The sequence below is a fragment of the Toxotes jaculatrix genome, chromosome 2, assembly GCF_017976425.1.
Source record: "Toxotes jaculatrix isolate fToxJac2 chromosome 2, fToxJac2.pri, whole genome shotgun sequence".
In the NCBI taxonomy this organism is placed as follows: domain Eukaryota; kingdom Metazoa; phylum Chordata; class Actinopteri; family Toxotidae; genus Toxotes; species Toxotes jaculatrix.
The window spans coordinates 1,829,747-1,847,215 of NC_054395.1; the positions used below are offsets into that span (position 1 = coordinate 1,829,747).

Here is a 17,469-nt window from a genome sequence, read left to right on the forward strand (position 1 = left end):
AAGGCTGTACTTGGACCTGAACCCAAATGCACAACTCGAAGACAAAGTACAAAATAAACAATTTATTACAAAGTACAACTGAAAATCACTCCAAGAGGCAACAAGATAATGTGAGAACAAAAAAATCACTCATACGAGGACAAAAGGCACAATGACTAAACAAAGTAACAAAGGAAACTCTATGTTAAGTTTTGAGTGTAAAGAGGACCCAGAGGCAGACCACAGGCTGATGGCAGTTCAAGGTAAATTTAATTAGAACAATCAACACCAGGTAAGTCCAAAAGCAATCAGGTTAGTTTTGAAGAGTGGAGGCAGAGCGGCGTGGCTGGCAGGTTTCTGGCTGGAGAAGTGATCCTGTACCCAGGTGAGTATCTGAAGCAGAGAACAGAGAATGAGAGTCACTAGGGCCAAACACGAGATTAACACACAAGAGTTTCACAAGAAGACTGTTTGCACAGCGGCAAGAGAGTTACCACTGAAGGTAGACAATCCAGCGTCAAAGTCAAGCCCTGCTCCGGCTTAAAAAGAGTGATGATGGGAAATGAGGTGCAGGTGTGTCGACCTCCAGCCAGCAGGAAACCACGCCTCTCCACTCTAAAAAGAAGGAACCTCCCACAGGAGGCAGAGGGGGAAAAAAAGCTCATTAGAAGTAAATGGCTTGAGGAGGGAGACGTGAAAGGTTGGGTGGATCTGTAGAGAGGGGGGCAGCTTGAGATGAACAGAGGAGGGATTGATGATTTTCTCCACAACATATGGTCCGATGTAACGAGGAGCGAGCTTGTGGGAAGGAACCTGCAGGGGAAGATCGCGGGAGGAGAGCCACACCTTCTGACCCAGCTGATAGTCCGGCGCCAGGCGGCATAGTCTGTTGGCCATCTGCTGGCTGCGATTGGAAGAACGAACCAAGGCTGCTCCTGACTGGGGAAAAGGGGAGATTGAAAGCCGTTAGCAGCCATGAAAGGGGACATACCTGTAGCAGAGTTCAAGAGAGAGTTGTGTGCATATTCCACCCAGGCCAGCTGCGTGCTCCAGGAGGCTGGGTTACGTGCTGCGAAGCAGTGGAGAGCAGTCTCCAGGCTCTGGTTGGCGCGCTCTGTCTGGCCGTTGGACTGTGGATGATAACAAAGGACAAACTGGGAGTAGCACCAAATGCTTTGCAAAAGGCTGTCCAAACTTGAGATGTGAACTGGGGTCCTCGGTCTGACACTATGTCAGTAGGTAGGCCATGGAGGCGGAAGACATGGTCAGTCAGCAGATTCGCTGTTTCCAGTGCTGAAGGGAGCTTAGGGAGGGGAATGAAATGGAAACTTTTAGAAAAACGATCTATCACAGTAAGAATGACTGTGTTACCTTTGGACGGTGGGAGACCTGAGACAAAGTCCACAGCGATATGAGACCAAGGGGGGTGAGGAATAGGAAGGGGTTGGAGGAAACCAGCAGGAGCACGGTGTGAGGATTTGCCTTGGGCACAGACAGAGCAGGCATTGACATATTCCTGGGTGTCGTGAGCCATCCTGAGCCACCAGAAACATTGCTGAAGAAGGAGGAGGGTCCGACGAATGCCAGGGTGACAGCTGAATTTAGAGGTGTGTATCCACTGGAGCACTGCCCCAGGAACAGCCGGTTGTTGGGCGTTGGGTGATCTTTTAGGGCCTCCTTGACCCTGGTTTTGATATCCCACAATGCAGCTCCAACAATGCAAGAGGGAGGAAGGATGTTGGCTGGCTCAGATGGTGGGGAGTCTGTAGAGAACTGCAGAGACAGAGCATCAGGCTTAGTGTTATGAGAGCCAGGACGGTAGGTGAGGGTGAACACAAATCCTCGTTAGCGCTCACCAGCTCCTTCATGCTCTGAACCAGCGAGGACACCTGATCCTCCTGCTGATTCAGGTGGGTGCACTGGGAGCGTACGGCCGCTGACAGGTGGTCGGAGTCGACTGGGTTCATACTTGGCCAGTTTGTACTTGGACCTGAACCCAAATGCACGACTCAAAGACAAAGTACAAAATAAACAATAATTTATTACAAAGTACAACTGAAAATCACTCCAAGAGGCAACTGTAATGCCAATTTATCATATAGCCATATATTCTCTAATCATACACTCGTATGTTCTCATAAACTCGTATACTCAATTCTGTGTGAAGTACATACAACTTGACCTGAAGTGACCTAATGTGCTGAGTATGCTGTTCATTGTGCTTTGTGAGGACACCTGCTTATGTCTTGGACAAAGACTGTCTATTCTTTATCTTTGTTGCTGTCCGGTGTCTCTGAGCATAACTTACACTTTATCTCAGTTGCTCATTAATTTTATCACTTGACCTCGAGCTTGTTTTCTTTCCCTGCCATCCCTGCAATCCTGGTATGTGAGAAAGAGACATTAAAAGCCCTGGGAACATGGGGCTCGGGGTCAGACCTCTGTAGCATGATGTTGCTGCGTGAGCTCTGTCCTTTCTGCAGAAATTGATTACTCTGAAGATTTTATTTTGTAATAAAACCTCAAAAGACAATGATTGTCTAAAGGAATTCTATTTCACTTCTCATCAGGTGGAAAGTGTTTTTCCACCACAGCAACGAGATAATGTGAGAACAAAAAATCACTCATACAAGGACAAAAGGCACAATGACTAAACAAAGTAACAAAGGAAACTCTAGCGATGAAAGCAGTAGCTCTAACAAGGAAAAGTAACAACAAAATACAAAACCTGGCTTGACAAGGGGACGGTAGCATGGGCAAAAATGCTGGTTTGCTGACGTAAGGGTCATTCCAGAATTGGAGGTCATTTTATGTCCCACCCATCAAATTTTAAATAATCCACATACAAAATACTAAAACATGCAGTTTCTGAGTAAATTTTTTTAGACCAAATCTAAAAAACTAAGAGAAAAGAATGCTTGAAAATAGTTTTAAAAACATCAAATAAGTCTGGAGTACCCCCTAAAATGCCATTTTTCTCTTGTCCCAGCCCCCTAATGACCAAATTGAATCTCAAATAAAACAGTTCAAATGAAATTTAAATTTCATTTTTTTGGTATTATTTGTTTCATTGTTGTCTCTTGTAACTGTGGGAACATTTGTTTTAATAAACATAATATTTCAAATAATTATTATTATTCATGGAACGTGTGTCCTACAACATACACGCAACCCTGTTACCATAACCTTTTTAGCATGGTAGAAGAAGAAGAAAGCAGTGAATCAAATGATACACTGGACTTGACATCATCAGTTTTCCAAAAGAATGGGTAGAGCAAAGGTATGTCCTCTCTTCTATTTTTGATATTTTTATAACCTAGTTAGCCTTGATTGAATGTCTCACTCTACCTCATGCAACCCTGTTACGCATATGACCAGAATAAGACTATTATTTTTTTATTTTTTCTTTACTTATTTACATAAGTAAGTAATAGCTAGCTAAACAGCCAACTTCTACTCCTGAGAAAAAGCTAACATTAGTATGGATTTGCGAGAAACAGGGTGGCACCTCATCCAGTTTACTCACACTTTAGAAATTATTATTTGTAATTCAATTCAACAATTTACCTTATCTGAGATATAATTTAGTTACTCTGCATATTGTAAACACATTTCTGAATTTTACATACTGAATTGTTTCCTTTTATTTCCTAATGGTAGTCCAAATGGATTATGGTTGTAGCAACTACCTCGATGGGATGATTAACTTTACATAAATAAAACGGTATTCAAACAATGAGTTACAATTCATAATAGGGGACATTAAATTAAGTTAGATAAATTGTTTTTACAGTGTGGCCCCCCATTGAGTGCTGCTGAAAAGCAGAGATGCTACCGAGCCAAGCGTGATGCTGATGTGCAAAGGAGACAACAGTACTTACTCAAAGAAAGAGAAATGGAAAAAAGATGTAGAAACAGGAAAGAAGTTGCTTCAAAAAGACTGCAGTGAGAGAGTACAGCGAGCCCAACGAAAAAAGTGGAGAGAGGCTCATAAGAGGAGTAAAGCCAGGAGAAAGTTACTTGAAGGGTTAATAACCCCTCCAATCACCCCTGAACCTCCAGTCACACCAGAAATCCCGTTTAGGGCAGAATATCCAGAATCCAGCTCCAGCTCCAGCTCTCAACCTGGGACTTCAAGGTAAGCATACAATAAGGTTATTGAGTAATGTAAGTTATAGTAAGCACAAAATGGTAAAGGCTGTTAATGCATATTTTGCTGCAGGTGAAATTGTTGTCGAACAAAATTAATGCTTATATGTTTCTTTTAGGAAAAGTGATGCTGGGAGAAGAAGAAAATGGGCTACCCAAAAAAAAAATCAAAAAGGAAGCAAGAGGAACTAGAAGAAAAGTTCCTCTTGAAAAAGAGCAGAACAGAAAACAGACTTCAGCGATTGAAAATGGCTTGTCCATCTCCAAGAGCCAAAGTCAACAAAATACTCTGGAATGCAATTGCCAGAAAACCAAAAGCTTCAGCTTTAATTCCACAGATGACCACACAGAAGACCTAACACACAGCACACCAGAAGAAGAGCAGTGGCATACTCCAGAGGTTGTGGGTAAATGGCGTGTCCTGCTGTATGAGGGCCACATCTACCCAGGGATCATCCAAGAGGTGAATGAGACCCACTGCCAGGTGAAATGTATGCACAGAGTGGGGAAAAACCACTTTTTCTGGCCATTGAGGGAGGACGTCCATTGGTATCCCTTTGAAGATATGCTGACCATCATTCCACCGCCACAAAATGTTACCTCATGCCACCTGGCCATCACAGAAGACCAATGGAACACTCTGGTCAGCCATGAAAAGTAAAGTGGAATATTAGAAGACCAATGTTCTCAAGCAGGTTTTCAGTTAAGTGTTGGAGTTAAATGTTATTAGATGTTATTAAATGTTATTAGCTCAGTGTTAGAGTGAATATGTTGATAGGCTAGGGCAGCCAGCCATCACAGGTTTAAAAGCAATGTTCTGAACCAAAGGAAAAGTTTCAGCAAAGTTTCTTTAATTATTATTATTTCTTCTATTTTTGAGTGTTATTTGAGGAAAAGTTATTCAAAAAACACTTTGGTGTCTTGGGCATTTATTTGGCACTTTTATATGATGATCTATAATAAAAAATAATGTAGCTATTCATCTTACTTTATGCAACCCTGTTACCCTAATTTCAACCCTGTTTCCATATCATTTTAATTGAAAATAATCCTAAATTACTTTCTCAGCTCAAAAGGGTTTGACCCATTTTCCTTTAAAGAGTTTATGCAATCATATGCAAAATGTGTTAAATATTGTACAATAAATACTGAAATTGGTAAAGTGAAACATGCCATTATTGAAAAGTTGGGTAAGACAGATTTCGAAAGTTGTTAAAATTAATTTAAATCGAGTCATATGTGAAATCAAATGGTTATTCAGAGAGAACGTTACTTTATTTACTTAATGGAAAAGGAATTATTTTTCAGAAATCAATAATGTACTTCTTTCAGGTTGCTCAGTATTGGTAACAGGTTTGTCCTCCAATTCTGGAATGACCCATAAAGACGAGACAAACTAGCATAGGACAAGGGGAGACGCAGACTATATATGGACACCAGGTAAGGGGAAACAGGTGGAAACAATTAGGGCAGGGAAAACAACAGGCGGGGAACAAGAGGAAGGGTAAGCCACCTGAAACAAGGAGAACACATTTCAAAATAAAAGCAAAACCCACGAGACAACATGAACACAGGGCAAAACAAGACATTATTTCCTGACTATGACACTATGTACACCGTGTCCCAAAAGTTTGTGCACCACCAAAAAAGTCAACTCAGATTGTGAATATTCAACAGAATGCATTTATTCAAAAGCCAGTGTATCCCCCCCCCCACATCTTAATTACTGCCCTCAGCCTGTCGGGCATAGAATGCACTAAGTTCTTTAGAACGGAAGGCTCAATGTTGCCCCACTCCCGCACAGCGCTCGCATTGAGCTGCTTTATGGTGGTAGGGGGTGGGCTGTGGAAGACCCGACTGTTCAGGATACCCCAGCAGTTCTCAATTGGGTTGAGGTCCGGGGAGTTGGGTGGCCATTCCTTTTTGTGCAGAAAGCCAGGAAGCTGCTCCACTGCTGAGTTGTACGAGCAGTATGTGGGGGGGCACCATCTTGCATGAAGACCATTTCCGCACGCCTGTTGAACATCTTCCTAGCTGTGACGGGGCCCGATTTCTTCTTTCTCGTGAGTATGGGAAGTAGCACTGAGTGGAGAATGTTCTTAAAACAATATTCAGCGTTGATGGTGGTGCACTGGGGTACAGCATGCAACTCAGACAGCCTGGAAGATGACATCACCCCCCAGACCATGCAATGGGCGCTGAACTTGACCTGTTCAGAAGGTGGTACTTCCATTCGATTGTCAGTGTAAATGCAGTCGTTTTGGCTGTTGGGGGATGGAAATAAGTAGAGAGGGCACTCATCAGAGAAAGCCCAGTTTTCCCAGTCTCTTGGGGTCATTTTAGGCTTTGCAAAAGCAAGCCGCTTCTCCTTTTGCAGTTTGGTAAGGTAAGGAATCCGCTGTCTTCTGTATGCTCTCAGACCCAGTTTCTCAGTCAGAAAACGATGAATGGTACTCTTAGAGACTGCTTCCCCAAGATTCTTCAGTCTTCAAATGAGTCTGTGGCAGGATTGGTGTCTCTTTCCCTTGGCCTTGCAGATGAGGTCCTTGGCCCTCGAACTCAGAACTGAGGGGCGACCTGCATGGGGCATGTCTTCAAGGGAGTCATAACTCTGGTATCTCTGCCACCACTTCTTCACCCATCATATGCTTCTGCCAAGGTCCTGAGCTACCTCCCTGCAAGTTTTCCCTGCCCTGCGCAAGGCAATGGCTTGAGCACGGACTTGAGGCTTTGAAAGTGCAGCTTTTCCAGATTTTTGTTTGGCCATCGTGGCAACACTACCAAAAAGGTTCTCTCAGTGACATGCTTCATGGTCAACCAAGAAATTTATAGGCCTATCACAAACAGATGAACTAATTAAATAACACCTGGCTGACCTGATGCAACCCATTTTGGACATGAACAGACAAAAATGCTGCCCATTGGGATGCACAAACTTTTGGGACACGGTGTACATGTAACCCGTATGAAACATAGGGCTTCTAAAGCCTTATATGTGGTTTAGTAGTGCCTGTTGTTCACGGGAAACAGCGTAGCACATTGCTAAAACAGAAAGTGATAGCGTCATTTCCTCTTGAAATCTCTCCCGGATAATGCCAAAAAGGCGTACTGCAGCAGAGTTGGAGGCGTGAGAAAAAAAATTCAGTTGAAATGTTGATGTTGGAACTCTGGTGAGTTAGTGCCCTGTTCTGGAAAGTACCAGATATGTTTAAGTTAAGATATTGCACATATAAAACCAGTCAGAGTTATAAGAATATTGTTATACGGTTACGAGCTTTTTTCTGTATTTTATGCTGCTGTTTGTGCCCAGAAAAAGACGCTAACCGCTAATCGCTAACACGATTGCCTATGGCTGAGCTAGTGGTCTTTTGCTTATGCTATGGCAGAAATATTTATAATGGCTAGGGAATTAGCGCGCTGCTTATTAGTAGTATGGTCCCTTTATGATAACTTAGTTCATTTTGGCATGTTTATTCAATCCATGTTTGTCACTGCAGTGAAATGTATTAAAAACACTATAAAAATTTGGTTGAAAAGAGATATGGTTAAGGTAAATTGGTATGTCAAGTTTGTTTAGATCTCATACAAGAACAAGAGAGTTAAATAATATTTCTCTGCACTATTTGTGTGGGTTGGTTTTTTATGCCGTGTGACCTGCATGCTACATTATAATTTGATGAACCAGTTGATGGCGTGCCCAGCCCAGCGCGACAGTGGACGGTCCTGGAGATGGCCTGGCCAGCCGTAGGAATCCCCACTGAGAGCATCCGATTGTGGACCAGATAACAGATACATTCGCATTACTAACTCTACCCAGGTCGAACTACCTACAGGAATAGAACACTGATTATAGACATAAAAAGAGATACAGACAGAACTGCTGAACCTTCAGCTCCTTAGCAAAAGGGAGCAACGAGCTAACTGAGCTCAAATTGAAAGTACTGACTTATATTATTTCTTTTTGTTTTTATATTTTATTTATTTTTGTGTAATAGCGGCAGAATTGTCAATTTAGTTTTCTTTTGTTTTTTCTTTGATGTGACAAGACAATAAAACTGCCGACTGTTCATTTTTGCATTACTTCCTTGTGAGTTGTTTGGGCATTGTTCTTTATGGACCTAGATAGTTGTAGGTAACTTCCTCGCTATAGCATATTAGCAGTAGAGGTGCTACATACAATACAGAGTATGCAGTATGGCAGCAACATAGTTGGCAGTAGTGCAATTTAGTGAATAAAGTGCAAAATAAATAAAGCAGTCCACAGGAGATGGTTACTTAGCAGCAGAAGATAAGTTGGATTTTGGTCCAGGGGCTGGTGAAAGAGGAGGGAGGTAGGGGACGGAGTTCAACTTCCTGACAGCTTGGTGAATGAAGCTGTTTGAGAATTTTGTGGAGCGGGCCCGGAGACTCCAGTACCTTCTGCTGGCGCATCTGGAAAGATGCTCGCAGAGCACTGCTCAAATCCTCTTCCACCTACAAATGCCAAGCTCAAACTCCTCAAATCTCTGCGCATCCATCCTACATTCCATGTCTCTCTGCTGAAGCCCGTCTCTTCCAGCCCTCTCCTGTACCTGTTCTGGTTGGTTTTGTTAGCATTTCCTACATTATTTTGAAGCCCTGTTCCTTTTGTTTCTGTTCCTAGTCTACTTCCTGTCTTTGTCTCGTTTTCCACCATTATCTGTGGCCAATTAGCCTCTGTGTATATGTCTTGTTGTTCCACTGTCTCTTTGTCAGTTTGTCCTTTTTCAAGTCTGTCCAAGTATGTCCCTGCTGTGTTCTTGCTGTGTTTGTCCCTGCAGTCTTCATCCCTGTACTTGTCCCTGTGGTTGTGTGTGTCCCTGGGCTCCTGTCTGCACCTTTGATCCTGCCTGTGTTTGCCTCCTGGTTTTGTCTCCTGTGTTGATCCTTGTGTTTCCCTTTGGACTCACATCTGAGCCTGGTTTGCCTTGAGTTTCTGTTTCTGATGTTTTCTCTCCTGTGTGGATGATTTTAAGCTTCCCGAGTTGTTCCGACTCTATACCAGTGATCTTGAGTTAAGTAAAGGGACATTATCACTGTCCACCTGCCTTGTGTGTCTGCGTTTGTGTCCTTCCCTCGTGTTCTTGGCTTCAGTCGTTACAACAGTAATAAGAAACTTGTTTTCTTTTTGTCCCTTCGGCACAAACAATGTGGCTCAAACTCTTATGACAAACAAAAAAGAAACTTCATTTTTAAATAGTTTGAAATGACTAAGTGCAATGAAAAATAACTACTGAATAACTACCGAACTGTATAAATCTGTGTCTAATTTTTGTGTATTCACCTGTGAACCTCAGTGACTCCCTGACCCAAAACAACTGAGGATACAGGGAAGGAAAAAGAGTTTAGAGTTAAACTGAATAGAAGTGAGCAGGTGACTCACAGAGTGAACACACAAACTTAGATGACGTCTACAAATAGTGGCACTTTATGGTCTTCACTGACATTTCCCTTGTCTGGTCACTTGTCTCGTTGTCTGCTTGTGAACTGACTGCAACGTTCCAGACACATGGCTCTTATTGTAGAAAAGACTTTTGTCAACACTGTAAAACTTTTAGAGTTTTAACAAATTCAATGCATGTGTCTTTTGTATAAGATGTACTGTGGTTATTACTGTTCACTGTACTTGTAATATATAATTTCTAAATTTTTGTATCTCTGGAAGACGTGACATGAAGAATGCTATTTTGTTTGCTGAGTGTTAATTTTGTGCTTTTGTCCATTCAGACATGAGAGACACAGGATGGCCTCAAGAAAACACACGTACAGATCAGACCACAAAGAGAATCAGAAAAAGCAACATAAGAGGAAACACTGTGGGATTTCAGGAAACATACACTGTTACTTCCTCACCCTGTCTGTGGCCAAACTCAAACAGGTGAAGTTGGTTTATTTGTTATATTCTTGTGCATTCTTTATGGCAGCAGGACTGTGGATGTGGATTGGACTTAAAATGAACTAGACTCCTCACATTCAAAGTAATAAAGGAACATGTCAGCCATTGCAACAGTGAGGCTCACTGATGTGTTTTAATAGTCTCTGGACAACAAATGAGCTCAATGACACAGAGGAATAAGTCATATCAGGCTTTGGCTTCACAGGAAATGCGTGTTAGTGAGATCAGTTCATTGTTGGTTTTGGTCTTTTCATGGGAAAAAAGCATAACATCATCATCAGCCTTATCCTTTACATCAAAGCACAGCAGTGGATTTTGCTAAGTAATAAAATGTTGATGTGTAATCAGCTGGGCCGTGATGACCAAATTGATTCATATATTTTAAAATTCATAGAATCGAGACTCAAACTCTTCAGAGTAGTCAGGAGCTTTCTAACTCTGTGAACTCTGTGCCAAGTTTACAAGGAATCATTTAGAAGAGTTTAACAAATAAACTGCTTTAATACATGAATCTGAAAAGGTGTGTTTGAGTGAAAGAGACACATTTACAGACTGAACTATCTGTTCAACAGTGAGAGTGTTTCTCTAACAGGAGGAGACTCTCTCTGCTACACTCTACACAGAGACACTGAGGAACCAGGCCACCAGAGACTAAACCCAGGATACAGAGGTTCAGTGAATGTGGTGTTGAAGGTGTAGAGGTGGATCAGTGAGTCAGAGGAGACTCTGTAGAAGGGCAGAGAGCCAGCAGGACAGTCCACATACACTGCTACTCTGTGAGAGACAGAGGAAGATGATGAAGACGAGGAGGAGGACACAGATGTCTTTCTTATTGTGCCAAACAGGGCAACCAAGATCAGAGCAGCTCAGACTCCAGGACTGATTCTCTCCAAAAACGCAGTTTTCTCTGTTTCCTTTTCTTCTGATTCCTCTGTAACTCACTGATATATAAACCCATCCTCTCCACTCGACCTCCCAGTAACAGCAACCAGTCAGACCATTACTACACAGCAGCTGAGGACACTGGTCAAATCTGTCTGGATGATCAGGATATGACTGATCCTCCTCCACACGTGTCACCTTCCTGTTGTTGTCAGACAGTTTGAGGTTTCTGTTTACTGTGTTTGTATTGATGGTGAGTTCACAGAAATCTGATGGAGAGAAGAAGACACAACACAGCTGCAGTTATTGATCTATCACCTGATCATTGATTGACACTTTGAAGATGGTTGAATGTGAGCTGCTTTGTTTTCAGGAATCAAATGAAAACCACACTTACACTTCCTCAGACCTGGTCTCAAGCATCGGACTCCACCAGGCTCCACCCTAAAAGGAGGAGGGGGGTCAGACCAGCACGTTCTCTTTCAGCATGCAAACATGGACATTACATGGCTCTCATACACAGATGGTTTGATTATTCTGTTCATTAAGCAAAGAGACAAAGGACCTGGAGCCCTTATCTTGGAATTATATGGAGCAGGGAGGTGACATGGAGGAAAGGTTCCATCATTTGTCTTCTCCAGTTGATATCACTTTTGGTGTCAGACACAACAAATTATTGATCATGGATATTTTAGAAGACAGAGACATGATCAGAGACCAGATTTCATTTCCTCCTTGGTTTGAGACACTGGCAGATGAATGTCTCTGAGCAGTGTAGATGGTCTTATTATTGTTGGAATGTTATTATTAGTGTGTCAGCACTGAACAGGTATCTAAAGTCTTTGGGGTTGTTGTGGTGAAAGCACTCTGAGTGCTCAAAGTGGCTCTGTTGGTTCAAGAGCAGTTCAACCAGCTGCAGCTCAAATGTTTCCATGTTGGCTTTGTGCTGATGCAGCATGAAATCCAGTCTGTCTGTAACTGCAGCAGGCCTCTCCATACCTGAGGGTGTCCAGTCTCCAGTGTGGAGACTGTCCAGCAGACAGCAGCTTCACTCCTGAGCCTCCTGGATGATTGTAGCTCAGGTCCAGCTCTCTCAGATGGGAGGGGTTGGAGCTCAGAGTTGAGGCCAGAGAAGCACAGCCTTCCTCTGTGATCAGACAGCCTGCAGACACACACAACATCACACAGGAACCCTCTGTCAACACCTGCTGCTCTGTTTTGTTGTTCATTTTAGTTCATATTTTTGTTTTTGGTTCTGGTCCATTTTGGTCCAGGTTCAATGTATTTAAGGCAAATTCCTTAAACATCATCTGTAGGATAAAAAAAAACAGGAGAAACGATGAATACATTTCTGAGTCTAGAAAGTTCTACTGAACTTTAGTAAAATTTACAACAACAATTTGAACAATCCCACACAAGTTGGCTGTTTATTCACTGATGTAAATCAGATATGAGCAAATCATCAGCTAAAAAGGTTTATGGATCCTGACCTGAGAGTCTCCAGGGTACAGTGTGGACTCTTCAGTCCAGCAGACAGAAGTTTCACCCCTGAATCCTACAGGTCATTGTTCCTCAGGTCCAGGTCTCTGAGACTAGAGGACTGTGAGCTGAGAACTGAGGACAGAGCTTCACAGCTTCTCTCTGAGAGGTTACAGCTGCTCAGTCTGAAGAGGAAACAATGAAGAAAAAGTCAAATAACATTTGTGCTAGGAGCTCATAGTACCCTACTAGTACTCTGCGCTCCCAGAATGCAGGCCTACTAGTGGTTTCTAGAGTCTCCAAAAATACAAGTAAAGGTGGCAGATCCTTCAGTTATCAGGCTCCTCTAGTGTGGAACCATTTACCAGTTTGGCTCTGGAGGCAAACACCCTCTCTATGTTTAAGAGTAGATTAAAAACCTCTCTACTAGTGTTGGGTCCGGAAACACTGATGCATCAGTGCATGCGTCGAGCTCATAGAGCAAAACCCCATGTCAGTGTGTGTATCACTGTAAGAAAGTCACGTGACCAATACAGGAACTGTTTCAAACTGACACTGACACACCAAACTGTCAGTGGTGGTTTTTGGCATGGGCAAACTGGGCAGCCGTGGTTTTCTATTATCTATCATATTACTGTGTGGGGAATGAGCAAATTGGCGCCCCCTGCAGCTGCAGGCGCTCCTGCTTGCTGAGCAGGTGCCATGCTCAAAAGCTGTGTGACGAGGGGAAAGGGGAGGGGGGACAATTCACCTCTGGGTTTCTCCCAAATGGAATGGAATGTCTCAGGAATGGCTCACTGGCCTTGCTGTCATCAGTATCAATCATTCAATAGGGGAGCAGATCTTGTATGATGACATTATTGATGATTTTGCATCAAGGAATGGGGCGCTCGGAGGGGGTTCAGTGACAGTGTAAAACTGCCACCGAACGGGATGCATCTGTTCACAATATTTATTGACTGTATCTAAAAATATCAAAGATATTTTAAATTTAAATGAAGATATGAAATAATACAATATAAAATACAATGACTTATATTATTGTATATACTAGGTCATCAAATCAGTGTCAGTTGAGTTTGTCAACTAGGTTGCCTGTAGGGATTTTTAAGGTCCAGCAGGTGTCAGTTTTCAGTGACACAGTATCGACACAGTATCAATACAGTTTGGCAATGTGTCGAAACGCTTCATGACGCCTCATCTACCCGTCACTACTCTCTACCCTCCTGCCCCCTTCCCTCCTTTCTCTTTCTCTCTTTCTCGCAACCCAACTGCTCGAGGCCGCCCACCATGAGTCGGGTTCTGTTCAGGGTTTCTATCTGTTAAAAGGGTTTTGTCTTGCCACTGCCGCCAAGTGCTTACTCTTGGGGGAAATGTTGGGTCTGTAGATAATATTCTAAAGAGTACAGTCTAGACCTGCTATACAGTACCAGTCAAAAGTTTGGACAAACCTTCTTATTCATCAACCAGAATAGGTTTAATATTTTAGATTCATTGAAGCAGCCAGCTTTTGCTCTGATGACATCTTTGCACATTCTTGGCATTCTCTCAGTCAGTGTGCTTGAGACCATCAGTTGTAGGGTTGGTACACAGTCAACAGCCCAGCCAATATTTGACTACTGTTATAATCCAGTTGTGATGGTGTGGGGGTGCATTGCTGGTGACACTGTTGGTGATTTTTTCAAAATTCAAGGCACACTTAATTAGCATGGCTACATGGCTACTGCCTATTCTGCAGCGACATGCCATCCCATCTGGTTTGTGCTTAGTTTGACCATAATTTTTTCAACAGTTGATCAATTGATTTTAAAATCCTTCTCCTTACATATAAGGCCCTCAATTGCCAGGCTCCTTCATATCTCAAAGAGCTGATAGTACCATATCATCCCAACAGATTGCTTCGTTCCCAGAATGCAGGTTTGCTTATGGTTCCCAAAATCTCTAAAAGTAGAATGGGAGGCCGAGCCTTTAGCTATCAGGCCCCTCTCCTATGGAACCAACTGCCAGTTTGGGTTCGGGAAGCAGACACCCTCTCTAATTTTAAAACGAAGCTTAAAACCTTCTTGTTTGATAAAGCTTATAATTAGTTGTAGTTACAGTCCTACTTATTTATTAAAGTTATTGTGACCCAACTCAGTTTGTAGAGAGGCGTGAGGAAATAAAATCATGAACCTCAAGGCAATATAACTACTACTGACTGGTGACACAAATAATACAACAGTTCAAAGGAAGAGCGGCAGACATGCATTAAAAACAAATAATTAGTTTATTTAAATCAAGATGGTTAAAACAAGAGGAGGGAGGGCCAAGAGGCCTAAAAGAACAAAAGCACTCAGGTAGCGCAATTTATAGCTTTTATTCTACAAGATAAAAAAAGAAATGGCCTAAATAGCACCAACCAACCACTATAATAAAAACTTAAAACAAAGGTAGAGCCCTTACTGTGGGGAGATCCTATCGCGTCAGCTAATACTTAAACCATGTGCTCACCAGGTGCCCACTAGGAGATAATTAAATCACTGCAAGGTTTTAAGCACTACACTACACAACAAAGTTCAATCATGCCTATGTGACCACCACCATTTATATCACCACACAGCATGCAAAAATGTGTACCTAGCAAAACTACCCCCCACAGACTGGCCCTCTACCTAAAAATAAAGACAATATAAAATCAGTTGGTTCTGCTAAAACAAACAAATTAAATAAATAAAACGAGGCTTATATGGAGAATAAAAACAACAGGTGAAGCAGAGACACTCGATGAGTAAAAGAACCACTCAGGCAAAGCAGCAGTCTGGATCTGGGCCTGTAAAGGTGACAAGCACTATTAAAAAATGTATGTTCATACATATATAGGACATAGCCCCACTACACTACCTTTAAATAAGTTACATACTTAAGGATGTGGGGGGGGGCCTACTATGGAATCCCCTGGCTCTGTCTGGTTCTGTGGTCAAAGCTTAAACAGGTGCATTCCTCAGTCTTCCTGTCAAATGCAAACACATATTACTAAGGAGCACAAGGAAAGAGCCAAGTTTAATTTAGCCACAGCCTACCTCTTGAGCATCCACAGCTTACAAGCTCACAGGACTACGATGATCTACACACACACCACAGCACAGCTAGCAGGAGGCCTCAGACAAAGGAAGTGCTGCACTCTCACCTGGCTTTTTAAAGGTAGGCATATCTATCCCCACCCACTCCTGGGTGGAGTTACAAACCTGAACTGGGCCTCTAGGCCTAACTCAACCCTCACATTATAGTTAGTCACAATTATCTCTATAGACACTGTTACAGTTAAGGATATAGCCCTTAGTAGGGCTGACTCAGGCAACTGAATCATCCCCTAGTTATGCTGCTATAGGCCTAGGCTGCTGGGGCACATCCCATGATTTACTGCACACTTCTTCTTCTTTCTCTTTCTCTCCTCAGACCCACTCTCAAATTTATTAGCCTTTATTACATGTCATTAACTCTGTGTCCTCTCTGTCCCGTAGTCCTGTGTTTGTTTCTCTCTGGTCTCTCTTTCTCTGTACCTTTCTGCAGGTACCTCTGGCTCCGGAGCTGCATGTTCTGTGGTCCTGGCTCCACCCACCTGCTGCTGTTTATTGTTTACAATGATCTATTTCTAACACGTTTAATGTTCCATTCTGCTACAGATAAATATTGGATTAATATTCTTTGCAAACTGTAATGTAAATAATTACCAGTCATGACAGCTTTTTGCCTCCGTGCTCTGTTTCATAATTCTAATCTGCTGAGCACACATTATCCAATAACTGTTCACTAACTGTAATGTAAATGCTGACCCACATTGTCTGTATTATGCTTCATGTCCTTCTCCCCCTCTCCTCCATTCCTAGCTGTCCTATCTTCCTCCTTTTCCTCCTTTCACCCAGCCCGGCCATCGGCAGGAGGGTCCCCCATCTGAGCCAGGTTCTGCTCAAGGTTTCTACCTGTTAAAAGGGAGTTTTCCTTGCCACTGTCGCCTTAAGTGCTTGCTCTGGGGTCAGGCTCTGGGTCTCTGTAAAGCGCTTTGAGACAATTTTGATTGTATTTTATATAAATAAAATTGAATTGAACTGAATTGAATTGAACAGGACAATGACCCCAAACACACCTCCAGGCTATGTAAGGACTATTTGACCGAGAAGGAGAGTGATGGAGTGCTGCGTCAGATAACCTGACCTAAACCCAACTGAGATGGTTTGGGATGAGTTGGACCGCAGAGTGAAGGCAAAACAGCAAATGCTCAGCACCTCAGGGAACTCCTTCAAGACTGTTGGAAAACCATTCCAGGTGACTATCTCATGAAACTGACTGAGAGAATGCCAAGAGTGTGCAAAGCTGTCATACTACTTGGAAGAATCTAAAATATAAAACATATTCTGGTTGTTTTTTTGTCATGTCATCATCTACCGCTTTTCTGGGTCCAGGTCATGGGGGCAACTCCCACCCCGTTCACAATGCACCAGTCCTACAGCACCTCCCAAAGGTGGTGAATCCATGGGAGGTGGTGCCGTCTGGAGTGGGGCTCAAACCCATGACCCCGAGAGAGTGAGTCTCGTGCTCTACCAACTGAGCTAATCGGGCGGCACACTTTCTTGTTAACTACATAATTCCATATGTGTTCTTTCCTAGTTTTGATGTATTCAGTATGAATCTAAAATGCAGAAAGTAATAAAAATAAAGAAAAAACTGAATGAGAAGGAGTGTCCAAACTTTGACTGGTATTGTGTATGGACAGTGCCTTGAGATAGCTTCTGTTATGATTCAATGTAATACAAATTAACTTGAACTGAAATTAACACTGACATTTAATCATAAAAAACACATTATAACAAAGCACAAGTGATCTTGTGTATATCAGCCAAAATTCATAGATGTGAGCTCAAAAGAATATGAAGCTGAAAAAAAAAGAAAAACAAAATAGGCTGAAATACTCAAAGATTTTATAAACTGTGAAAATCATTAGGTATGCGTCTCTCTAAAGTCAGCAATCATAGACTCAAGAAATATATACAGTCATTCCAAACAAACTGGAACTTGATCTGACATGAGAG

General features: G+C 42.5%; 1 long non-coding RNA gene across 1 annotated transcript; it reads right to left on the bottom strand.

The window, feature by feature from the left end:
• Window positions 1–227: 227 nt before the first annotated feature.
• LOC121192642 lies at window positions 228–615 on the bottom strand. Its single transcript, XR_005895233.1, has 2 exons — window positions 474–615; window positions 228–372 (listed from the first exon to the last, which is right to left on the bottom strand). It is a non-coding gene; the product is annotated as an uncharacterized LOC121192642 (long non-coding RNA).
• Window positions 616–17,469: the final 16,854 nt, after the last annotated feature.